We start from the raw sequence: 27,165 nt of genomic DNA, 5'->3' as shown, positions 1-27,165 counted from the left end.
CGCAACGCTCATCGCCAGGTGTTTCCAGGCGCGACTGCGGCGATGCGACCGCAAAGGATCACCCTCTCCTTCCAGTCATTGTGCCTGAACCAGGCGATGCGACAGCAGGGGCACCCTCTCCTTCCAGTCATTGTGCCCGAACCAGGCGATGCGAAAGCAGGGATCATCCTCTCATTACAGTCATTGTGCCCGACCGGCAGCGCTACGACGGGGTGCTACGACATTGTGCTCGACATGGTGCTACGGCAGCGCTACGACAGTGTGCGTCACCATTAGCCCATTGTACATTCACGTGCTCGTCTTTTGAGGGGTTCCTTCTTGCCCTCAACTGCGAGAGTATAAAAACAGCTGCCCCCGGACGCCAAAAGGAGGGCTCCGATTTCTTCTGTTGAGTGAAGTGCTCTCCCGTCTCTCTACTTCGGTCAAACCTGACCGCCAACTCTTTGCGATGTTAAAATAAACAAGTTGTTTCGTTGTTACCAGTCGACTCATGCTTTGCCGGGACCTTCGGATGCTTCCAGTTGTACCCCAGGCCGCCAGGCCAACGCTACCCTTGGGGCTTGCGACCCAGGTACAACCACGGGCGTCAGCGCCGAGTTCCCAACAGATCGTACCAGCGGTGCGATCCAAACAGCCACCTCAGTGCAACGTCTTAGTTCAGCGTCTTAGTTCGACGTCTTATAATAGTTCGAATTTTGCGGCCGTGTGATCATTGGAAACCTTTTTTTTCTTTTCTTGTTAATTCCCCTGTCCTTATTCCTTTTCTTTTGCCTCGAACATGTTACCCTTGCGCGCCTATTCTTGCGAACAATTTTCGTATAGCATTGACTACTTTTGTAGAATTACTCCTTTCAAATAGCCCTGCATTGGTTTCCGAAATCTCTTGGCATGCACACGTGTCTGATCATGTACAGCTAAATATCACTCGACTGTACACCAACAGCTTGGACAAACCGTTCTGTTCAAAGAACAATTATTAAAATATCGCTTCGTTCAGTGGCAAGCTTATGTGGAGGAGGAATGTTATGCATGAGGTCAGCGACGTCCCTCACCTAATACTGCTAGTAACAGCGCAAAATGTAGACAAGGGACGAGACAAGAAGACACCACAAGCGCTGACTTTCAACAACGTTTTGAAACAACAAAACGTTGTTGAAAGTCAGCGCTTGTGGTGTCTTCTTGTCTCGTCCCTTGTCTACATTTTGCGCTGTTACTAGCAGGATGGAAAACCAACAAGCCCAAGCTGCTATTCTAGCGAAATACATTTCACCTAATACGCTGGTCGAACGGCCCGTTTGTGTTGCGAGCTTCTTCGTACCCACATCGTGGGCCAGGTCGGCGTTTCGTGCGCGTGGCGCGTGACCGAAACGTACTCGTTGGTGCCGAACAACTCGGGCACCTCCCCTTCGCGCTCTTGGCAAGTGTCAGGAAATAATTTCATGAAGGCGTGGAGTAATCAAGCGCAGATGCATCACACTTTCTTAATAGCCTCTCCTGCATATTTCACCCGATAATCACTCATCACCATGTCAACAAGGTAGCATTTTTTTTTTTTTACTGTACAACAGAGAGAAAAGACGTAGCTAAGCTGTTTCCTACCTCGATCTCTCCGCAGTAGCACATTCATAATAAAACAAATCCCCTCTAAAATCTGTATTTTTGTAACCAGCTCTCTGAATGCTCAAGCAAGTGTATAGGCTAGATGCGCAAGAATAACTCGTATGCAACGCCGCTTCATACGTGAGAATTTTTTTCTCCGAATCTGTGTCGAGCTAGGAGGCGAACACCTGCTGTTCTGTCCCCCCCCCCTCCCCCGCCAAACTTGCCGCCCCGGCCCTCTCTCTCCTTCTGCCTCTCTTCCCCTCCCCCCAAACTCCCCCGAACTTTTTCCTATCGTCCTTTCTCTTGTGCTCCTTACCGTCGCGCGCGTACGCCGCCGCCAACGAAGACTTCCCGGGAATCGCTCCTCGTCGCATCAGTCGCTGAAAGGCTTTTGTTTTCTGCGAGTATCGTTCGTTCGTTGCGTGGCAGACCGGTGGGCGCCGGCTTCGCCTCGGAATCGCAGCCGCCACGCTCTCCTCGGCTACCATCTTTTCTCGGAAGGCTGGGTCGTTTATTCTTGCGCCTGACCCGACCGACTTCCATCGCTCTGTTCCCTCCATCGCAAATAACGAGCGGCGCACGGGGTAAAAAGTAAAAGTGTCGAATGAGCGTTCAAGAACGCTATTTCTGCTTCACTTCATCTACAGTTATCGCGAAAGGTTAGAGGCCAGGGACAACTCTAGGGTTTGAGCATGCGTGTGCGTATATATATATATATATATATATATATATATATATATATATATATATATATATATATATATATATATATATATATATATATATGGTGGGGGGGGGGGGGCGCGTGGCGTGCGTTTTAACCAGAAATACCACAATAAAAAATCTAGAGCCGTTCCCCTCTGTGAAGGCCCAGCGAAACTGTTTAGCGCATGACACAGATGTGACATGGAATATTAAAAAAAAAAAAGGCACGAACATATTTATTGTCCTGATCGATGGTCATCGTGACGATAGGTACGCACACACATTTTCGTATCACCTCTGTTACTGAATGGGTAAGCATTTCTGTGCCTGCCCAACGAAAAATTTGTCCGCCAAGTAAGACAACGAATGACTCAAACCCCTTAGGCAGTGGCTCATATCCCCGTAAGCAAGCAAAAAGAAAAATTATTATCTACTTGAGAGTCTACTGATCTTTAAAATGGTGCCCACTGATAACTATAATCTACTGAATATGCATGTCCAAATGATGAGACGTATAAGATTTTGCATAGAATGAAGTAATTTTGCATCGAATTCGGGAGCTCAGTGTTTGCGCACGCAGATCTGTTGATGGACGCGGAAAAGCCACGGAACCCTAGCGATAAACAGCTTTGCTGTGAAAACACTCGCCCGCCTGCGTTGCTGTGATTTGTGGAGGTTTACGCAGCAGATGCGCGCGAAACAAACGCCACTCTCCACGATTTAGTACTTCACTTCTGCACCTTTTGAATGCAAATATCACTCGTGATCAAGGTGCCGTGTGCGGAAAGTCGCACGAAGCGAGAAAGGTGCGTAGTAAGTAAACAAGAAACCACAGTGTTTCGCCTTTACTTTGGTTGACGTGACTAACTTCATCCTTTGTCATTAAAGGATGAAGGTCACACCAGGTTCAAACTCACGTGCCAGTAGCCTCGCGTCGATCTTCCTCCATGAACATCGAGTACTGATAACACACGAAATCAGTGATTACCACTTTCTATTCCGACCACCAATGATACCGCCGTCCTCACTTCGCGTGAGGTCCTTGTGTTTGATTCAGAGGTTATTCTTATAAACCATCAACTGCAAACATAACGCGTAAAGACACTATGTGACCATACTCTAAGCATCGCTTCACATCGCAATACTTCTTTTGATTGTAGGCGTTCGCCGTGTAAACACAAGCTCTCCGGCGTGGTACGGCAAGATACGACACTTCCCGGACCCACGATACGACATTTCGCGCCTTCTTTCTGGGAAACCGCGGCTTCGGCGAAATTCCTCGTCCCACAAGTGCCGCCTGCTGGCTTCCCGCTAATGATAGAATTCATCGGGCTGGTTGCGTAATGTCGCTTGAGTCAATACACAGAAAGCTGCATATATCCCCGGCCCGACACAGACGTACAGTTGCTGGTATAAGTCCAGCAGTAGACTTAGGCTGCGAAGGCACTGTTGGATTGCCAGTCAGAAGAGGAAGTTGGATGCTATTGAACTGAGTACCTACCTAGTTCCTCTTGTTTTCTTTTTTTATATAGCCCCTCTCTCTGCTTTTAATTTTTCTGTAGCTTTATCGGTTGGCAAGAGTGTACGTGCTTTTTGTGTTATCCTTGCGTTCCACAGTAATCCGCACTGTTATCGTCTAGTGTCGTGTTATTCAGTGTTAGAAATTGCACTATGAACGAAAGCACTCTTCTGAATGGACCGTTCGTTGAGATTTGATTGATTGATTGATTGATTGATTGATTGATTGATTGATTGATTGATTGATTGATTGATTGATTGATTGATTGATTGATTGATTGATTGATTGATTGATTGACACCACATGTCTACCGAGTACCTGATCGTCACAAGAAGCGCGTTGTATATTTCTTGAAGCTAAATTTCAACACAGATAGCATGTGACCCAATATTTTTGCCGTGTAACGCCTCAGTCTTATGCCCTCTCGTTATAAATTTAGAAATAATAATAAGTTATAGGGTTTTACGTGCCAAAACCACAATCTGATTATGAGGCATGCCGTAGTGGGGGACTCCGGAATAATTTGTACCACCTGAGGTTCTTTAATGTGCACCTAAATCTATGTACACGGGTGTATTCACATTTCACCCCCATGGAAATGTGGCCGCCGTGGCCGGGATTCGATCCCGCCACCTCGTACTTAGCAGCCCAACACCATATGGTCACTAAGCAACCATGGCGGGTGCCCTCTCGCTATGTTATGCGTCAATCGTCAAGCTGAACTTGTGTCCCAGCTCAGCTATCTTGTGACGCAATTCCAATGCCCGGACACACAAAATAAGCAGAGCCTTCGGCGCTGGAACAATCTGTCCTTACCTTTTGCCTGTAGGAAAAAAGGATTAGATAACTTGTTCGTCGGGTATGGCATACTGAGTGGAGGACTCATTCGGTACACTGCGCTGGTTTCCGCACGAAACACAGCACCGAGAAGGACGAGAACGGACAGGTGCGCAACTGAGTGAAGCACGGTCACCGACTAGCCTCAGTTAAATTCTTTGTAGTGGGGACTCGGGGCACACAAACAAGAACCGACACGGAGAAGGTGGTTCTCCGCTTTGCTCTGACCCTCCCTCTCTGTAATTTGACTTCTTTATTACCATTTAGTGTGTCTACGTCGTCTCTCGTGCGCAGCCCGCGATGACCGGGACGAGGAACGTTTTTTCACGCAAGCCACTGGCTCACATTGGGAGCTACCGTGATTCCCAGACTGTGACCGCAAGGCACACTTTAACAAGCAATTACCGCGTGCAGAGCATTCTCGCGCATGCTGATATATTCTTCTCGAAAATTTCGCATGGCTCCACTTTCGGGCGCAAGCCGCGAGAAAGTTTTCACTGCTCGTCGGCGGGCCCCTGCACCGCTTCCTGCCCAATTACGTGGATTTGCTTCGCACCCTCTTGCTCATCGTTCAAAACGCACGGCTCCTACGCTTCCCCGCGAACACCCTCTCCTTGCAACTCTTGGCTAAATAAATCAACTGAAATTAGTCTCTCTCGCGCAAGCCATTTGCCGAGAGCGCGCATATATACTGTGGGTCAAGGTCGCTTCGCCGTACCTGCAGCGATCACCGAGCTATTAGCTCTCCCCTCGACAGCAAGGTGCTGTACTCAAAAATAAGAAAGGCTAGAAAGAAGAAAGGAACGACAGGAAACCAAGAAAGAAATAAAGCGACGCGAGGTAACGTGGGCGTCATTAAGGGTAGAAAGTGCCGCGACCATCATTCAGACCTCCCTCCTTATATAGTTTGGGCAATAAAATTACAAAAGCGGTATATATACGAGAGACTCGCAATTCGCCATCCGGTGTGTCTCCCCTTTCTTGCTGACACCTCGCGCTGTCACGAACACCGCCGGCGGGATTCCAGGAACAGCGTTCATTTATTTCGCTCCTGTCTCGCTCTCTGCGTGGCAGCCTTGATGCTTTACACACTCTCTCTCTCTCTCCTCTCTCTCTCCCTCCCTCCCTCCCTCCCTCCCTCTCTCTCTCTCTCTCTCTCTCTCTCTCTCTCTCTCTCTCTCTCTCTCTCATTATATCGTTCATGATGCCGTGCGTGTGCAGAGGAAAGGCTGCACGCACCTCCCGAGTCGTCCTGTTGCGTGGAGCTTTAACTCGACTTCCAAACGCGCGTTCTTCCACGGCCGGTTCTGTACAACGTCGCGCGTGTGAAGCTACGCGCCCGCGTTCTGCCAAACCTCCTCCTCCTCTCGTCGCACACCTCGCCGCCCATTGTCTGTCCCTCCCTCTCCGTTTCCTGTCGTCGCCGACGTCGTAGCGGCAGCAGCGGCAGCACCGACCGGCCATCAAGCGTAACCTTTGTTTAAGCTGTGTAGTGCTGGTCAGAGTGGCGGATGCTTTTGCCTGCGCAGTACGGCTTGGAGACCGCTCGAAGTATGAGTAGAAAAACCGAACACTCGATGTTCTTTCTTTCTTTCTTTCTTTCTTTATTAACGGCTAGCGGTTTATTACATGTGCTATGAAACAATATGCAGATAACCGCACAACAGAAAGCCATAATGCCATCACACGCACAACCAAAAAGGAGAGGGGGGGGGGGGAAAGCGAGATATGCCGATACAGCGCACACGTTACAACCTCAGTGAAGCAAGGTTTCGTGAAGCGGTTACTTGAATGCTGTAAAAAAATAAGCGCGGTCCAGATACAACTGTGTTTATTGTCATCTATGCAGCGTGTGATTTCCTGAACTTTTTACGTTTATGCAACGCACCGGTCACAATTTCAACGTTATGCAATGTTTATGCGCTACACCGCTCACAATCTACAAAGCCGAGATGCAAGTAGCAGTTCGTGACAATTCACACTGCGAAACGTCGACGCCGTGACGTCACGAGGACGAAGGTGACGTTTCTCGAGGGAACAACTGTAAGGACAAATGTGTGCTGAGAGAAGTGCTACGCCGAAGACAGAGGCCGTTATTTTTTTTTCCCTATTTTTTCCTGCGTATGTGGACTAATGAAAGCCGTCGCGCGCAAACGTGAAATCACGAGAACGGGCTAGACAACTCGATGCACGAGCCTATTCGTCAAGACAACAGCCACGGTCAGGAAAATCTGGGAGGGTTTCGCTAAGAAAGTGTCGCTTTAAAAAAAGAAAACACTTGGCTTTATACAGAAAGCTATCTTTTTTTTTAAGAAAGCTATTTCTGTAAACAGTAAGAGCAAAAAAAGAGTTTTTTTCTTTTATAGCTCTTAGGTGCAAATGTTATGAGCGTGGCGCTCAACACGATAAAGGCAGACAGTAGGTAGCCATAAATGAGGTCACTCTAAAGATAAGTTCGCCTGCAATCTTATCGCCAAATGACATCGCGCGATGCGCGCGACTACGGCAAGATAAATATATATATATATATATATATATATATATATATATATATATATATATATATATATATATATATATATATATATATAACTCGCAGTTTAGTTCACAAGGAGAAACAGTGATAAAATAGCTGCGCAATTATGGGCGCAATGATTCTTGCTGCTGGCTTGACTTGAATTTTTTTTTTTTCAGTCTGGTGCTTGCTTAGAGCCATTTCTGTAAGATAACAATAATAATAAAAAAAGAAACACACGGAAGCGACACGTGCGTATATATCTCTGTGGCCCTAAAAGAAATATGTCGTCATATCGGAGCGGCGACGAACATCTGAAGTCCCTTCACGTGTCGTAGAAAGGTTTCGTTGCTTATAGGTTTCACTTCCATCGCGATACTTATTCCAGTGAAGTTTCAAGTATAAATCTCCATGTCAGTCTCGTTACATTCTTTGGAGTCGCGCCCGTGGAAACAGCGCGGGTCGTCAAAGGTGACTCACTAGCGATACCTGGAATAATGGCGCAAGACAAAACAGCCGCGCTCCTGGCGGCGGTGTAATTCATAGCAGCTGGAGCACCTTTCGCACGCAGACATTTCGATCTTCCCGCTCAAAGCGATTTCGGCGCCAGCCTACATTAGACCGCCACTCGGCCAGTAGTTACGTCAGCAAAAGCTTGCTTCTCCCCCCCCCTCCCCCGCCCTACAGTCTTTGCTGTATTCGCCCAGATCTTTCGCGATGTCGCAAGTCTGCGCTGTGCCTACATATGTATGTTCCCCCATTCGGCGAGCATGCGTGAAATCGACGCACGTTGCCTCAATAGCGCATTGAACTGCGATCCAATTTAATCGCGCTTTGATCTGGCTACTCAGACGCTGACGGATCGATAGATCTATTCAGATGTGGTTCGTTGTTGCTTCGGACGTGACCGTATGCAGGGCTGCTGTTTCGAAAGCGTCTAGAATAAATACGTTCTTTCTGCTCGGGCCGAGCTCAAGTATTTCAAACGATTCTTTCTTTCTTTATCTTTGGGGCAAAACGTGGGCGGGGGACTTTCGCAAATGCCCGAAAGTACTGATTACTTGATCCTCTTCTCCTTCCCCTCTCGTATACAATTTGATGTGTTGTCTATCGGCGTTTTGTGCAAACACAACAGCTACTGAGGAATTCGAGTTTCTGGTGGACCGAGATCTAAGCGACAGCCGGTCTCGGTTGAGGCAGAAACAATACACATACAGGAGTGTTGAACTGCCTGTGTCACCTTCACACTATGCGTCCCCATACTCCGCATCGTAAATTCAAAAAAAAAGGTCTGAAAGAATTTCTTTAAATTACAAAACAGACGTATTTCTTTAAAGCAACCGTAATTATGAACCAGCTGAGGCTCTTTGTCGCGTGTGTTAAGATGGCGATGACCTTCAACGATATCCGCTTTGAAACTGGCTTGTGTCAGTCTAGCTCGCGTCAGCTTCTACTTGTTGTACCACCATTATTATCTATTACTCTCCGTATATCCCTGCTTTTCTCGCAAAGTTGACGATCGATGCCGCCCATACATTTCTTCCCTGGTTTCCTTTTTCCTATTTCTTTCTTTCTTTTTACACCGGCACTTTAAACGTATCCTTGTTATCTCGACCGCTGACCTGCTAGTGCTTCTTTACGCTTTGAATCCTTGTTCATGGGAGGTGGACTTTGCCTACAGTTCTCGCTGGATGAATGTCTCGGCCCACAGCTGCGATATGCCGAGTCGTCTCCGAAATTTTTCTGCAGCAGACACGTCTCGCCGTGTAGAGAACACTTGCGCTGCACGGCAAGATAATGGTGATGGTGTTTATCGACAGCCTCTTCGAAGCGGGGCGGAGACAAATAATCACCTGGCGTGCTTGTGCTAATAAGTATTATATATCTGTACAGAAGTCTGGCATTTTGCCTATCTCTCCTGGATGTTTCCTCTCGTCATTAAATCTTATCTCTCTGTGTTGTGCAGTTACCTTGGCCTGCAAGCGACTCCGGTTCTATCAGCATCTTCCCTGCTTCTTTTCTTTTCCCTTTTTTTTTTTTTTGCACCGATACTGTGAACGTGTCTTGCTTATCTCGACGACTGATCAGTTAATGCTTCCATTTGCTTTGAATATCCGTGCTTCGAGAAGGAGAATGTTCCCTACGGGCCTTGGACGGGTGAATATCTTGGCATTCCATTACGATGTAATGAGTCTTTTCCGGACTTTCGCTACCGCAAACACATGCCCCATCCTGTTGCGATTAGTTGCTCCGGTGTACAATTGATGGATGGATGCTATGAGCGTCCCCTTTGGAACGGGGCGGTGGGTTGCGCCACCAAGCGCTTGTTATTATATTACCTTATGTCCTACCTATGTTAAAAAGAACGAAAAGGAAAAGAAACCCACGATGAATTCCCGTAACCAAACTTTCTGAACCGATATTGTGAATTTAGTTTTTGCCCTCTTCCGTTGTTTCTCTTCTTTCTACTTTTCTTACACCAATCCTCCTATCGCCTCTTACTAATCTCTACTGCGAACATGTTTACTTTTCCCCTGGTGTCGCTGAACCCAAGGGCTTCAAGGAGGCCAGTGGTGTCTAAATCGATCACTGGGCCGATATCTTCACATTCTAATAAAACATGCTCCATCGCTTCCCTAGCTTTACCGCAGAAAGCACACGCTTCTTCTTCATTCTTATATCTCGCTTTATAAGTGCGTGTTCTGAGGCATCCTTATCTCGCTTCGAAAAGTAATGAGCTTCCATATGAGTTATCATAAATTGCTTCTTTCCTGATTTTGTTTTTCCTCTTGAGTAGTTACTCATAGCAGGTTTCTCTTGCATTGCCGCCAGCCATGAGGTTATTTCATCCTCTCTGACTTTCCGCTTGACGTTCTTTGTTGCCATGTTGCTCACCATACATGTCGCATACTTGCTGGTAAGCTTCCTAGTTTTTTTCCTCCACTATGAATCAATGTTTTTCCTGTAAAAGTACCTCAACACTCTCCCAGCCCGTTTACGTTCTTCCATATTCCTGAGTCGCTCTTCATAATCAATTTTACTGTGAGCTTCCCTCACTTCAAAACTAGGCCAGCCCATATCACCCTGCACAGCTTCACTGGTAGTCTCCTCGTGAGCGCCCAATGCGAGGCGTCCCATTGACCTTTGGTTGTCATCGAGTCCTGATTGTACCCCTTATTTCGAGCAAACAAGCGCATTTCCAAATGTAAGTCCTGGAACCCTTACACCTTTCAAGATACCACGGAGAACCTCGTACCTATCGTATCCCCATAGCGTTCAAGAGCGCTGTAAAGCAGGTACCTCCTGCGAACAGTAAGGGGAACTTGAGCTTGTCGCACCGATTGAAATCGCATCGTTGTCGTGGGACATCATTGCGCGTGCAAGGCGCGGACTTACGCATCTCCTCCCGACACTCGCTCGGCTACGATCGACCGGCCGGCATTTACACCGAGCCCGTCAGTCAAATTTCGTCCCGACAAGCCAGATAGGACCCCTTTTGTCGGGCACGCGCGAACGACCCGCATATATCCTGCCGCTGCCGAGAACCGACGCGCCGAGAATTTAAATGCCGAGAACCAACATTTAAATAAATAAGATTGTCCGATGGCCGGGATTCGAACAGAGGTACTTCTTCTAGCACAGAAGCTCGACATTGTATAACCATTACTCTGCGGACGCTTTTTACCCACTTCGGCGTGCCTTGTAGTCGTGCCGGATCGTAGTTGTGGCATTTAAGACCCCGGAAATTATTTACAGTTCATTACCACGTCATCATACGTCAAAATGAGGACTGATCCCGGAGAGAGTCTTGTAAAAAAAAAATAAAAAAATTGAAGCAGTCCGGCGCTCCTCCTATACTTACCTCATGCGAGGGTAAACACGATACACGACAGTGACTCCGCCCAATTCTCACTCCCAACTATCTCAGGAAGACATATTGTGTTTGATCGACCTTAACTAGAGGTTGAATCACCTTCCAACTTTTTCTTCCTTTCCTTTCATGAACTTTCCTCTACCATGCTTATTTACGCAGAACTGATTTTCCATAGAGGTTACGCTGCGGCGAAGTCTTTAAAATCGCGACATAAAAATAAACAGGCCAGTTGAAAAAGGTAGAATAGTACGTTGTATATCGGGCACCGATAGCAACTGGATCAGCAGCTCTGGAGCCGGCACAAATCGCCCTCTGTCAAGTGACGACGAGCTGCTAAAGGACGGGTGTCATAAGAGACGTTAACATATATTGCGGAACTAAATTTCTCTTTTCTTGCACTGGGCAAGAATTTGTATTGGCTAAGTTTAAGGTCTCCCGTTGAAATATCGTTTCGCGCTTGTAAGTTATCTTTATTTTACTTACTTCAAATCTTATTTTACTTCTTTTACTCATTTGGTCATCATGTGGATGAAAAAACTGAGATTAAACCATCCAACAGGCTTTCCACACTATATTCAAAGAATGTGTAACATTCAAATAAGCAGTGCACCTCAAGTTTTTGTGTAAGAAACCGTCCGACGTTAAAATCGCGCTCTGTTCGCGTCCTCGCCGGGCCTCCAATAAAATTATTTAACTCGCTCACTTACTCGTGACTGCTTGCCATGGTCAACTGGCTGTTTGGTATGCTCACAGAGTATGTAACAGCGCTTCGTGTTCAAAGCTTTCCGACGCTGATCGAGAAAAAAAAAAAGAAAATACTGATAACTTCAGCCAGACGATCGCAGTAACTCCTGTCCCGCAGTTCTCACTGGCATAGGAGCGGTCTTCCCATGCGCTGTATTCGTCCTACTAGTCGCACGACCAAGCAAAAAAAAAAAAAAAAAAAGAATCAAACATTGCACCTGGATTGCGGTCCCGAAACTGTACCTTACTTAACTGCGCACGCCGGAGGTAAGTGCGGGCGACTGAAGGGGAAGCGGCCGAGCAACTTCAAAGTGGGAGGCTGCAAAGGAACTCCCCCGGCCTCCAGAGACCACGCAGTTCTCAAATAAGCGACTGGCAATCCAGCTCTCTTCTCGGAACAATACCCGAGGGAAGAACACGCAATCGCGCGAAGAAGGTAAGAAAACTGGAATACATGTAATACAAGGAATAATATTCAGTAAATAAATAAATAAACAAATAAATAAGAGCCCCGTAGTCGTTCGTCGGTCGCCTACGCCCGCCTTTGCTTCCCAGCTGCTTCTCTTCGCTGGTCGCTTTAATCACTTCCTCTCCCACTTCGTGTCTTCTTTCCTAGAATGTAAGCGGCTCGAGGTGTACTCGAAGGACGCGGCGCGAACGAGGCAGCGGTGCGCGATTTTTCATCTGTCCCCTCTTCTGTTCGACTGTTTCGTGCCACACGTAACGACCGCCGCCAGACGCGGGACGAGACACCGAAAGCACTGGCTGCAACCATCACTTAGCGCGCACGCGGACGACTTCTCCGCCTTTCATTACGACCCCCCCCCCCTTCCTCTCTCTCTCCCTCCGCACCCCCATCCTCTGCCCGGCCTTTCTCCACGCCCTCGTCGTCTCGAGCTGCCGCTATCTCCGATTCTATTAGTACTTCAATCCGTCAAGGCCACGCGCACACAAATCTGAGCGCACGGGGGCATCTCTCTCTCTTTTTTTTTTCTTTATTTAGCGCACCATTACCCCCCTCTCACTCGCAACAACGATGTATTTCTGAGACGCGCGCAGCAGCATTCCGTATCGCCCCGCACCTCCCGTTTTGCTCTTTTATCGGTCTTTCTTTCTTAATTCCTTCTTTCTTTAATATTGCCCCTCCCCCCTTCTTTCTTTTTTTCACTTTACCTTCGCAGATGTCTGGTCTGACCGCCGCGTACCGTACCGCTTCGCGTCCGCACGACCGACCGTGATGAAGATCGCGTGATGCGCTCTGAGTCATGACGTCTCGTGATTTCGCCGCAAATGAGCGCCGTGTACTACACGGTCGCGCACAAGGATGGCGGCGCCCTTTTTGTATATGGCAGGACGGGGCACGTGTCTGTGCGCGCGCACAGTCCTGCTACGGTCGCCGGCTCAAGGTCTCGGCCGCGTACGCCTATGCGTCCGTCGGGTTGTTGCCGCGCGTGGTGCAAATATTGCCGAGAGTGGCTTTATTCTTTTGCAACTAATTTTGCTGGACCACCGGATGCGCAAATAAATAAATAAATAATACCTAACAATGAAAACAAAATTCAGGAAATGGCATTGGCAGCTCATCTATAGGCGTGTTTTGGCAATTATCACGCGTCTAAGTTGAGAAGAAAAAAGCGAAAAGGAGGAAGTCCGGTTTTGACACAATAAGCTCAGACAAGGGCGAACAGAAAAATGTACAAGATCGCCGCCGTCTAACAACTGAAGTCTGTCGAGTCTCTTAGAAACACAACAGAAGGACATCGCTCGTTATGAGGAGTCAATAAACACCACGCTCGTCCCCCCAAAAATTGTACTGTTGAAAACGTGGTAACGTTACCCGGAATACATTATAGGTTCTCTTTCCATGGGCATGCACGAAACTGGATAAGGAGTCTATCTTTTGGTTACTTATTGCTAATCATCTCCTTTCATTGCGTTACCTGTTAAACAGAGTCATTAGCCGTGTACTTGTCTAATATCCCAACGTTCCACATTGGTACGGGTGACACACCTGCATAGATGCGACTCCTGCGGCATACCGAAGAAACTACTGATTACGTTCTGCGCTTTTGTTCCCGTTATGACGTCCGGCACCGCTTCTTCCGGACAGCATCATAAGCCCGCTCAGGGCTCAAGACAATTTTTGGTAACAAAGTCTTGTACCATGGCAATGCGCGTTGCTGGCGCAGAAAGCAACGAAGGCGTTGCTGCAGTACTTGAAGTAGACAGGTCTCTGCGACCGTTTGTGGACTTTGTGCGCGCCTTGAAGTGCGCGCGCAACTAGTGCTATTTCCCTCTTCCCTTCTTTATCCAATTTCACCCCTTTATCCCCTTCCCCCAGTCCAGGGTAGCAAACCGCGGGCCTGCGTTTGGTTAGCCTCTCTCTCTTTTCCTTGCTTCTCTGTTTCTCTTCTGTAGTATGCCAGCTCCAGCTGTGCTGGCATAACCGTCATACAGGCACTAGCTAGCCCATATGTTCAAGCCGTGTTATTCTGCTGAGCTTAGTCCAGGCGCGCAGATAGCAAAGTTTTCAATCGTCCTGCAGAGTTCAGAATTCAATTCTAGGATTCCAAATCCCGCTTTCCCATTTATCTTGTCTGAACAGCCACCTTTCCGGTTTCGAAGCCAGGGGAGACTTAGAGGTGGCTATCTCTTGACAGTGAGGGTGCGCTGCACGCTCCTCTTAAGAAATGACAAAGCTGAATTTTTTTTTTTTTTTTTGTATTTCGTGAGGCGAGTCAGGAAAGAATATTCTCCCTCTCTCAGATGGAGCGGCAAAGAGTAAACGCGAACTTAAGTCTAGAATGCGACACGACATTGAGCCTGGCCGCGAAGGGGTCAGCGTGAATTGCTCAAAATAAAAATTGATTATATGTCGCTGCTTTTAATTGTCGCATAAAGCTTACTCCTGCTTTCCTTCCAATAACATTTTGTCACCGATCTTCAGCGTCGATATCAACTAATGCACTCTCGGTCTGACAGCGAGCATCCTCAAGTATATCACGGACCGTTGACCAGGTTACAATTGAATCCGGATTGCGCAAGCGTTGAGTCCTTCTTCAATCCGTTTGTTTGTGCTATTCATTGTCATTCCAAGCTCGTGTTACATACTGTACTAAGCTAGAACATTTCGTTTAGCCCTCTTGTTTCGATTCATCTCTGTAAAACGACGCCAGACATCGTTCATTAGATTTAAGGTTCCATATCTCGGCAGCCATCCTCTCGTATGTCCTTTAATGATATTTTCATCTCCACCTAACTGCCCGACCTCAAACGTGATGCCTATACGTTCGCCTTCGCTAATTCCGTATAGTGCAGGGAAATGCATAAAATTGACTAGGGCAAGTCAAAAACGATCGCCAGAATATCGGTATGCCCGTTCTTCACTTCTGATCATCTGGCGCCGAATCCGCAGAGCTTATATTGCCTATACGTGCCGTTCGGGATTGGCCTCCGTCACGGCGATTGTCTCGCTATCACGCTGATAGCTCTCACGAGTGACGGGCCAATTAAGGAACGCCATTACGTAATCGTCTCGTCCGGGGTACGCGACACTCGTTGAGATGCTATGGTGTTGGGCTGCTGAGCACGAGGTCGCGGGATCGAATCCCGGCCACGGCGGCCGCATTTCGATGGGGGCGAAAATGCGAAAACACCCGTGTGCTTAGATTTAGGTGCACGTTAAAGAACCCCAGGTGGTCAAAATTTCCGGAGTCCTCCACTACGGCGTGCCTCATAATCAGAAAGTGGTTTTGGCACGTAAAACCCCAAATATTATTATTATTTATCGTTGAGATGGCCGCCCGCTAAGGATCGGCCTTTGATTCTCTGAGACACGCAGCCATTTTTCGTTCCTGGTTTGGCAGACAGGACGCGTGGCTCTCGCTGCAGTGCGCGCCGAGTTAGCGGCTGACGTCGATCTGTCGAAGAAATAAGCTGCAGAAAAGAGGAGGGGGAATTGAGTCAACCGTCTACTGTTTCGAATTAAAACAAAAGACAAGGAGACGGCGGGGGGACGAGCTCTACGCAGATCGTGATCGTTCATGCGTGGCTTCATTGCCCGTGTGAACGCAATCAGAGATGATCACCCCACCATTCTCAACGGCAGGCAACAACGCTCGCTTCGTCTGTGGTGTATCTAGTCGGTTGCACGCATAGTCTCGTGTTGCACTATGCGACCAAACACAAAGAAACGCGACGGCCTACGTCCGTTCTCAAACTGCGCAAATGGCAGCAGCAGTATAGGAGAAGTAGGAGGAGACGGAACAGCATTAAAAAAAAAAAAAAAGGACGAGAAGGAAAGCTAGCAGAGAGCGAAAGGGCAGCGCCAACAACCGAGAAAGGTCGCGTGATTTTCACTGTCGGGCTCGGTTGTTTTTGTACTTGCTTATCATCCTATTTGGCTTCCCGACACTCGCTTCGCTTCCCGCCAGCTGCGCACGCTCGCGTGACCCTCGCGCTTTCGCGAAGTTTCGCTTTCTCCCCATAGTCTATTGTGCGCGCCCATTCCTTACCGCATCCTGCCGCGGATCTCAAATTTTTGCTCCGTTCTTCGGAACGAGCGAGAAACCGGACCTTTATTTTTTCTCCCCCTGCTCCGCAATCTCCTCGTTCGCGCTGATCTGTTCGTTGTGTATGTTATATGGCCTTCTTTTTCTCTTCTCTCCATACGTCAGTGCGGCCCCCTCTATATTTTTTTTTGTTTTAATTTTTAATTTAGTTTTTTCCGCGGCCTCACTTCTTATACAGTCGTCTGTTGCTCCCTCTCGTTCTAATCGCCGCCCTAGCGAGGTTCTCGTGCGTTTCCACATCTGTTTTCTTTTTCAACTCTCTTGTTTCCATCTGTGAGCGCACTGCATGCGCACGGGCCCCCGGCGACGTGCGCGGGTGTCTGTCGGCCTGGTCTCCTCTCTGGATTTACCGCGCACTTCTTGCCACCGCTGCCACCAACCACCGCGTTCGTATATCGCTGTCTTTTCTTATACGGCGCGTGATTTCACGCCCGGTGCGTGCTGTTTGCACGTCGTACGAACCACACGGGTAGCAGAGTGGGTTGGAGCGAGTTAAGGGGCTGGAGGGGAGCGAGGGAGGCCGTTCGCACGAGACGAGAATCGCCGGGCGACTCGAGAATGAAAGACGAAAGAGAACAGGTTGTCGCGAGATTCCGCCCGCCGTATTCTCGCCCGTTTCACAGGTGGCAGCGCGCGCGGGGAGCATATGCTTCACGCGTGCGTGCCTGCGTAACGAGGCGAGGGAACCGTCGTTGCTATATAACCCGTCGCTCGCATTCGAGTCTGGTTTGTTTCAGCTGCGTGTGTGTGTATATGCGCTTGAGTATACTCTACCCCCCCCCCCCCCCGCTTTAACCAAGCTCCGTCTTCGTTCTGTGTGCATATATGCTCAGTGACCTCGCTCCGCTTTACCTCGCTCGTTTGTCACGAAATCTGAGCGGTCGTCCCAGCAGGCGCTTGAAGCGGTCGCTGGTTAAAGCGATATCCATCGCGCGCTCGCAAGGCGCGGAAGCCTTTTGTCGCGCCAGACAGACGTAATCTGCTCTGTCGCCCTACAAATCGCCCCGCCGACTGTCGAAGCTGGTATCGAACGCGTGTTATACTGAATCGATTCATTAGCGGCGTTCAAAGTTGTGGAAGGAGTCGTGTCGGGCATATAAGAGTGAAGCTGCCTGTGAGACAGGCTTCGAACGAGTAACTCTGTCGAAGGCTAATTACGTTATCTTGGTCGCATTTAAAGTTTGACTCCTTTACTACCTTCCTAGTCCTGCAGCCTCGGGTGCAGTGATAAAGTGCCTTCTGCTTACCAAACTGTAAAGATCCGCACCCAAAGGCAGTGGTTCGCTGGTCACGGCTTGCAGCTGCCGAGCACGAGGGCGCGCGTTCGACTCCCGAATGCGCACCGGCCACATTTTGATGGACGGAAATGCAAAAGCGCTGCCGTGATTTGTGGGAGCGTCAAAGAACCACAACGCGTGCACATCAATCCAAAGCCACTCGTCGACGATATCTCTCGTATAGCCTGCGAGTTGGTTCGGGATCTTCCTTTCTCAAGAAAGTTCTAGGACGAGTCTTTCTATATATATATATATATATATATATATATATATATATATATATATATATATATATATATATATATATATATATATATATATATATATATATATATATATATATATAGAGAGAGAGAGAGAGAGAGAGAGAGAGAGAGAGAGAGAGAGAGAGAGACTCGTCCTAGAACTTTCTATATATATATATATAGAAAGACTCGTCCTAGAACTTTCTTGAGAAAGGAAGATCCCGAACCAACTCGCCGGCTATACGAGAGATATCGTCGACGAGTGGCTTTGGATTGATGTGCACGCGTTGTGGTTCTTTGACGCTCCCACAAATCACGCATATATATACGGCATTTTAAAATCAAGGAAGGCATGTTATTGAGTCGCTTTGTATGTGCTCACAGTAGCCGCTCGTCGAGCTTGGTGTCCTGCAGAAACTTCAACAAGAGTTTCTATATGTATACTAATCAGGTGTTAGAGCTGTGTTTGCAACTCATTGTTCGGCTTCTTAGTACATTCAAATGGACATCACATAAGCGAGGTGATGGACACAAGTGTCGAGCAGAGAGCTGACGCTTAACTAATGCGTTAAAAAACACCCTAGCGAGGCGTAGAAGATGATTCAGCAATTATTTGGTGACGAAGTGATTATCGAGAAGCTGTATACTTTGAAATATCAACAAATGTTTTCCGGAAGGGCAGAGATTCGGCGCCAGACGATCCCAGAGTCGGCCGCCCGTCGTCGTCATCTATACAGTCGCAAATGTGTAACGTGCGACGTAGTCACTGCATAGAAATCGCCGTGTCACATTGTGCGCATGGTATCAGAAGACATGCAATTAAACAGGTGTTTGTTTAACTTATCTTACGCAACGATTTTGAGAGGTTTAGAGAGATTGGACGCAATCTGAAAGAAGAGCCTTACTTACCACTTTACCGATATGATCACATTCACATGTGTGCGAGTCTGCCTGTGGGTGACGCTGCATATTAATACGAATTGAGATGCAAATCTCCGCTTTGCCTGCACTTTTTTCGAGCTCAGGCCGGGAACTTTCTGTCTAACTTTATTTATTTATTTATTTATTTATTTATTTATTTATTTATTTATTTATTTATTTATCTTCAATTGCTAGCCTCCTTTGCAGACCATAGCAAGTGGGTGTAGTATGCAATTCGAATGTACCTCTTGCAACAGCACATTTCAAAAAGGACAACTTAAATACAACCACAAATGCATAATTCGCACATCTATATTGAACATGGAAAGACAATGCTCTAATTATGCAGTGTTGAAAAGTACCTCCAGTAAAAACAGTAAAGAAACATAATTCACTCCCGTACAAAAAAGAGAAAAAAAATGTCATCTGGTATATACTCCTACAATGCACTGTACATAATCTATTACAACTCAAGAAAATAATTACACAATTTTCTCAGTACGCAAAAAAAAAAGGCTATTGCAGAGGAGGTCAAAGCATTCTTAAATGTAGCAAGTACTCTCTCTCTATCTATCAAGCTACTTAATGTTGACATTGAGTTGTTGGCTTTTGATGAATAAAATGACTCCGCTCCCTAACCGCAGCAGGAAAAAAATTAATATTTGAATGCATAAGCATTGCAGGAGTGTTCTATCGGCGTTTTATTGTGCTTATGGCATGATAACCGGGACCTAGAAAAGTTTATATGATTTGACTAATCTATAATATGTTGGTTGTGCAGCAGGTTATGCATAAATTTTAATCGAGCTTAGTTTGCTTTGACAGTGTGCCTAGCCCAGATGATGCTAAGAGCTCCGTAGGAGAATCCATACGTCCGAATTAATTGTGAATAAACCGTATCACTTTTCTATGAACTCTTTCCAGTTCTGTTATGTTAGTGACTATGTTGCGGAACCAAGCTGTTTCAGCGAATTCATTGAAAACTGAAGCGGTTCTCTTTCATTCTTCTCGGTAGACTGGCGTAACCTTTTCACCCTTCGTTTGTGTTGTGAAATGAAACACAACCATGGGTTGTGTTTCACTTTTTTTGTTGCCCGCTTTTTAAGTGGATAGATTTGGCAATACAATCATATATTGTAGAATTAAGCATTAATCTAGGTGATTTTACGTGTGTTGACAGCTCGATGACCATTAAAGGGTGCGAATTCATGTGCCAAGTAGGTCAGAATACTCCCAATATGATTTATCAAAATTAATGACTGTGCTCTCGAATGGAGTTTTCGATATAGAAGATGTCAGTAGTACCTGACATATAGGTATGTAGTGGTCAGATACGCCTTCAGTAATACTTATTCACGTTTCAATACTTATTCAAGAAATAATCGCTGAGAAATATTAGATAAATTACATTATTTACGAGTACAGTTTCTTGTGAGCGTAATAAATGATTTTATACTTGATATAGATTGAATTGAATTGGATTTATTGACCTGGAGCTAGTGCGCTCTAGTCTGCTACTCTGCACTGGGGAAGAGGGAAGGGGAGTGAAAGTACTGGGATGAATGATGATGATAAGAGAAGTGGTGAGTGCTTATGTACATGAGACAGTTGTCTTGCTAGAGCCGCTCGTCGAGCTTGGTGTCCTGCAGAAACTTCAACAATACTTTTGTTGCAAGCATTGAAATTGCAGTGTCAGGCCATGGGCCGAGGATAGCTTCCTCCGACAGTGGTTGCCTGCCAACGCTGGCTAAGAAACTGTCTAACGTCCTTCGCTCCAGCATATATGCTGGGCAGTCGCACAGTAGGTGTTGCAGTGTTTCAGGCCTCTGGCAGTGATCGCAATCAGGGCTGTTCGATTGGCCGATGAGGTGCGCCTAGCGACGGGTGAAAGCAACGCCGAGCCGAATCCTGTGTAGCAATGATGTTTTGCTCCGTGTAAGCTTCGGGGGCAAACAGAATTTACCGTCTGGGTCAATCATATGTAGACGTCTGTGAATTTTATCAAAGTGGGCTCTGTAAGCTTTTGTAAGGTCCTGCATGAGTGCCTTAATCATGGAGTTGGTGTCAGGTCGCGAGGATGTAGATTGAACGTTAACATTGAACTAATGAGTGCCTCGGAAGCATGTGATGTGTTCCATTTAAAGTCTGGTAGCTTAAAGTCTCCCATGATGATCATTCTTATGTTTCTGGACAAAACATGACTACACAGAAAATCTTGTACGACCCCGAGATAATCTTTATTTGAGTCAGGACTTCGGTAAACGCAACCTGCAATAACGACGGTGTTATTGCAGAAAGTTCTGCAGAATAAAGCTTCTGCCCATTTCACACCTGGACTTCCTTAATCGCAGAAACACGCCACCATCACGAGATTGAATATTTTTTCAAATAATCGGTAATTAGGAGGCATAATTTCGTAATCAGAGATTCCCGGGAACAGCTACAGGTTTCGGTTATCGCTACTATACCGGGATTAGGCACAGTCGACCGGTTCTTTAACGATTCTTTAAAGCGGCAAGATCGGTAAGATTTTGCCGATCGCTTGCTGATCTCTCTTGCTTTTGCTGATCTTGTCGCTTCGCGCCGTTAAAAGGCCCTGACCGGCCCAATGTTTATAGATACTTTATAGATAATAGATAGCTATAAACGTTGGACCGGCCGGCCAGTCGACGCTCGTGCGGTAGTTAAGGAATCGGCCTCCTGCGCAAGCAACAGGTTTTCAAGTTCATCGGTCCTTGACTGTTCTGGGATCATCGTTACTGGTCATTTTGTTCCTGCATTTTTGTTCCTGCCTTCATCCCAAGTGCAGTCCTGCTGTCCTCGACTGTGTTTGTGTGTGCTGTTCCCTGTGTTCTCCTTCGCTTGGCACACAATGTGCAGCTTTAATAGAATGCATGTTACCTGTTTTCTACGCGGCCTGCCTTGTCTTGTTCCTATTAATCTCAACCAGAACTATCTATAGCCGCGTTCATCTACAACAGTGCGGGTGCTTCTTTGTATGAGGCACTGTGGCGCGTGTGCGTGTCGATTTCTTGAAGCTTTGCGGTCCTTCTCCTCACTTACCCCTTTCCCACGGCCTAGCCTAAAGCAAACGGCAGCCCTGACTACCATCACTGCATTTCCTCCTATTTTGCTAATGAGTCACCGCACGCTTTGTTGAAAGTTAACGGTTGCTCGTGTGTGGTCTGCTCTCTGCGAGTAACTGACTTTTATGCATGCGTGTGTATACCTCTGACTTTCGCGTAGCAACTTATTTTGTTTGCTACTGGCTCTACCAAAAAATAAAACAATGGGAAGCAGCCGAGCGTACGCCGGTCTGTATACCTCACGTCGTTGCACGATTTCGAAACTCCGCCGTGGGTTTTGTTCACCACCCGTTCTGTTTTCAACGCGAGGATTGATCGTCCCGGGGCTATACGTGAGCTTAGCAACATTGTTACAGTTTTGCGACGCCTTGCCTCCGGTCTATATCTGCCTACACCACTTGCGTTAGAGCAAAGTTGCACGCTTACCAGGCAGCCCACATATATACGCGCGAAACTATACGGAGTCGCGCGCGTGTGTGTGGGCCTCCCAACGCTTTCTTAAACAGCGCCTCGCCTGGCAACTTCCACAGCGGGGCTGTGCGTGGAACTCAGTAGGTGACTACTTGGAGGGGGAAAGTAGCCGCGTGTTGTGAGAAGTGCGCTTAACTATTCTAGGTGCCGTTTGGCAATCGCCGCACGTTCGCAGCGAGGAGTTGAAGGGCCCACGCTAACACAACCTTTGGCAGGCAGCCGCCCTTCGACAGTCGCAGTGAACCGAGTTATGCCGGTCACCTTGGCATTTAACCTGGCACCGGGGAAGAAGAAGATCCCTGTTTTGACACTGTCTTTCCTATTCATGTTTTTATTGCACTGGACAGATAGTATACTACTAGAGAGCCAAGGACTATGATGGAAGAGGTAGCATAGTTTTCAATTGCTTGTTATCTGCCTGCTCTTCGTGCTCACGCTGTAGGAGTTGGGGTCGGACATGAAATAGATGGTAGCTTGCCCATGCCGTCGTCCGACTCATCCACGCTAAGGACGTTGTTGAAGGAAGGGACTTGTTCTCATCGAGAACGAGGAATATGGGATTTATTTACAGTATCTGCATGAGGGTGGAGAACGTTACATTTCATCAGTCTAGCATGACTGAAAGAGAATGCACATTGAGCAGCCGCCAATGGCTGCTCGACGGTTGGTGCGTGCAGTCTTGCAGCCACGAATTTTATACCAGGCACAATTTCAACGGCTGACTTTGGCACAGCTGGCACAGTTGGAGACGATTAATCGCGATGCTACGCGCACAATCACAGCACTGCCCCGCATCACTCCGATACCAACCTTACAGCAACATGCCCAACTCAACACAATTGCAGAGCTAATTTTGCAACGTGAAAAAGCACGTGAAATAAAAGAAGCAGCTTATTCCGGCTGTCGCTGCGTTGCATGCTCACTTTCAACGCCGCTCTCGGATTGACAATCAGCCCTATCCAATGCCTCCCTGGGAATTCACCAGCATAACAACTAATAAGCCAACGAAGTTACGACGCAGCGATACAACAGGCATTATTGACGAACACAATATCGTCGATGCATCATGCGCTAACACCTGCAAAGTCTATACGGATGCTGCCATTCTCCCAGACGGCGGATGGACATCATTCCTGAGTACTACGCATAATTTCATCAGCGGCCACCAGCGCTATTTATCTACGGAAGCCAGCGCTCTAGTAATGGAACTTCAAGCCATCCACGACGCTGTGCAAGATGCGACATCTAAGCTGCCTACCATCATGCAACTAGATATTTTCACTGATTCTTTAGCGGCTATTCAGGAACTCAAGAAGGTTGATAAGGCGATGGAAATCTGCGAGACAATACACACTACGAATAGTAAAACAGCTACTTGCGTCAAGGTACACTGGATTCAAGGCCATTCAGTGAACCCTCACAACATGGCTGCTGACCAGCAGGCACACTGCCCTCCTAATCCTGATCTTCCGCCTATATTCCCCTCCCACCTCAACCCCTTAACTCGCTCCGAGCCCGTAAAAATTTTCTCCGGCAGGACACACGCGCTCTTATCCCACCGTGTGTCTGCTCCCTCCCCCTTCACCTTACTAGGGCGAAGGAAGTTGTCCTTAGGAGGCTTCGGGCCGGGGTGGCCCTTACACCGGCTATTATGTCGAGGTGGAACTGGTCGCATTTACCACTGGGTGCTACGTGTTCATACTGCTCCGTTCCTGTGATGGAAGCAGATGAATACCACCTAATATGGATATTTACTGGTTTAAAATCGGAACGCTCGCGTCTCCTACTGCAAGCCGGCCTCCGCTACAGTGTGACAACCAGCTATGACCGCTGGATACATGACAACAGATTCCACAAAACACTGCTTCAATTCATACACAACACAGGCCTCACAGTACACATATAATACACATATACGCACCAAGAATTAGGCCTTAAGGGCAAGTCTTTATCGCAATAAAAAAAACACTCTGTCCTCCCTAGATACCTAGATGAGGGAAAACTACCGTTCAACCTTCGTCCAATGGGAGAGTCATCATAGTCGACCCGCCTTTGAGGGCGAGGGTTCACTCACTCACTTCCGCACTTTGGTTTCACTGAACACACCGAGGTGAGAGGGCTCTCGTAGACACGGGTCTTGACCCGAGCAGGCCCCTTTTGATCCCAGAGCTGACCCCGCAGGCAGTGGACGCCGCGCCTGTCCATTGATTGCGACGACTTCTGGGGCCCGTGAGATCGCACCGCAAGATATCCCCTTCCAGGAGTTCCGCCGCTCCAAGCAAACCGTGAAGGCGACAACGAATCGACTAACAATAGTCGGTCCGCCGAACCTGGCTAGGCATGCCGGCGCCGTCGGGCTGTTTAAGAAGCGCATTGTTGTCCTTACAAAGCGAGTGGTCGCAGCGGGCTGGGAAGGGTTCGGAGGTCGCTTCTCCGAAGATCGCCAGCCCCCGCAGGCCGATCGTAACAACGCTTTTACAATGCCCAACTTTCCTCAGACGTCCTGTGCACTGCCGAGCCCACTCGAGCAGCCTTGATCTTTCCCGAATTACGCTCAATTATTGCTTATTTTTGAAAGAGCGATCTCGAAACACTATACGAGGCCCACAAAGCTGTGCTATAATTTCCATGGACGCGAAGTGGCGCAGCATAATTTCGATCGCACACGCACAGGGCTGTCAGAATTATGCAGCGCAATTTCGCAGTCGTGGTCAAGAACCAACTAATTGCCTGCGTGCAACCGTTTAGAATAGTGGACTACGGGATTCCCGCCTCTCGTCTGTGTAGTGTCAACACAACCTAGATAGCACAAGGCCTGTTCACTTCGATCCATGACGTCGTGCTACCTGACCCGAAATTTCTATTGCCAAGGCTGGCGTGACGAAAGCAGTGACATCAAAATCACTGTCGCTTACTCGGGAGCATCGCCAGTATTCTAGGGCAGTCAGTCCAGGTAACATGACGTCATGGATCGGTGTGAACAGTCCTTGTGCTGTCTAGGTGGTGTTAGTAATGCTCATAGTCTATTTTCCGGGTGGCGTGCCTACCCCCCCCCCTTCCTTTTTTATTTCCCATCTTCTCTCCTCTTCAGGCGGGTCGGTATGGTATCCATTTCAACAAGCTTCCTTTGTGTGATGCTTATGTGTGCTCATCTTTAATACCAATAATGATAAAGACTGTAACAGGTATGCCTTGCTGCTACTATCGACACTGCAGGATACAGGGGCCAGTGGTTCCAAACAAAAACGAGCCTTCATTCCGCTCAACAATCATCGATCGCTCGGTGTGCGCCTGCCGAAGAAGTCCTCCAGTTTAGGCACGGTGCATAGGCAGCTTTTGTGGCCTTATGAGAAAGCAAGGGGGGGGGGGAGGGGGAGTGAAGGGGGTATTGCGAAATGTTGTTGTGCGAGGGTATGTCAGATTACACGCATGCGTCTACAATGGGCTCGGTGAGGTTCCCTGCAAGCCACAAGTAAGTCCGAATGCTTTATCAACACAAAATAACTGTGACACGGCGAATCTTACGAAACCGTAACGCGTGTGCCAACCTCGCCTGTATTTTCGGCGTCACAAAACTATAAGCCTCACACTCGTTTCCACCGCGGCAAGCGGCGTCTCTATCTGCTATACAGCCTTAACTGCGAAAAGACACCTGGCTATCCTTCGAGACAGTAGGGAGTTTTAGAATAGGGGCCCCAATAGTTTGGGGCCCCAAAGAGCTTTGCGGGTGTTAGCGTTGGGGCACGCAGGAGTGAAGAGTTTTAGAATAGAGTTTTACGTTTGCGGATAGCGTCTTGCGCTGACAGCGCCACTACGGCGTCAAAGAAAAGCTATTAGAAATAATTAAATAAAATATACCATTTTATGATAGGAATAATAATTTTGACTTGCGTGTATTCGCATTTAATTACAATTTAGAGGCTATTCTGTAAGCAGCAAACAATTAGATGCGCTTAGTTTTGAGCAAACAAAACTTTACTAGCCTTCACCAGCCAAGCTTAGCCGTGTTACGCCTACGAGCCATAATATCCACAATCGAATTCAAAATCAGCGGCGTCTAATGAGTCAATCTTCATAACACACGCTAGTTGAGAGAAGGCGATAACCGCAGTCACTTCTCCTAGCTTGCGAACTTCACGCGTTACCGCGAATCGAACCCAGTTTGGTGCTAGGTTAGAGCCGTCGCTTCGATGGGTGCCGCCATGTTTGCCGACGCAAAACTTTTGGGGCCGCTATTTGGGCTCCCGCTAAATCGGTGAAATGGCGTTCCCAACGCAAAACCCAAAGGCAGTTTGCGTCTTGCGCATGCGCAGTGGCTTCGACGCTATTTCTTTGGGGCCCCAAAACGTTTGGGGCCCCTATTCTAAAACTCTCTAGTATCGTGTGGCTTCCTCGTTTTCAACCCAAGCGCGGCACGCAAATTAGCGTTACCCGCCGTGGTTGCTCAGTGGCTATGGTGTTGGGCTGCTGAGCACGAGGTCGCGGGATCGAATCCCGGCCACGGCGGCCGCATTTCGATGGGGGCGAAATGCGAAAACACCCGTGTGCTTAGATTCAGGTGCACGTTAAAGAACCCCAGGTGGTCAAAATTACCGGAGTCCTCCACTACGGCGTGCCTCATAATCAGAAAGTGGTTTTGGCACGTAAAACCCCGAATATTATTATTATTAAATTAGCGTTGCACTTTCGTAGCCTCAAAAAAAAAAAAAAGAAAGAAAGGAAAATTGACTCCGCCTGATCTAAAATGTGACAGCACAATTTGGGACATGACTAATACCGTAGGACAGGCGAAGACAAG

At 47.6% G+C, this 27,165-nt stretch overlaps 1 protein-coding gene across 1 annotated transcript in view; it reads left to right on the top strand.

Annotated features, from left to right (window-relative positions):
* Nucleotides 1-27,165, top strand: part of LOC142581888 (helix-loop-helix protein 1-like) — a 67,745-nt gene that overhangs the window by 40,107 nt on the left and 473 nt on the right. The window lies entirely within an intron of this gene.

The sequence above is a fragment of the Dermacentor variabilis genome, chromosome 5 (genome assembly GCF_050947875.1).
Source record: "Dermacentor variabilis isolate Ectoservices chromosome 5, ASM5094787v1, whole genome shotgun sequence".
NCBI classification, from domain to species: Eukaryota; Metazoa; Arthropoda; class Arachnida; order Ixodida; family Ixodidae; genus Dermacentor; species Dermacentor variabilis.
The sequence above is the reverse complement of the archived record's forward strand: the minus strand, read 5'-3'. Positions and strand labels throughout refer to the sequence as shown.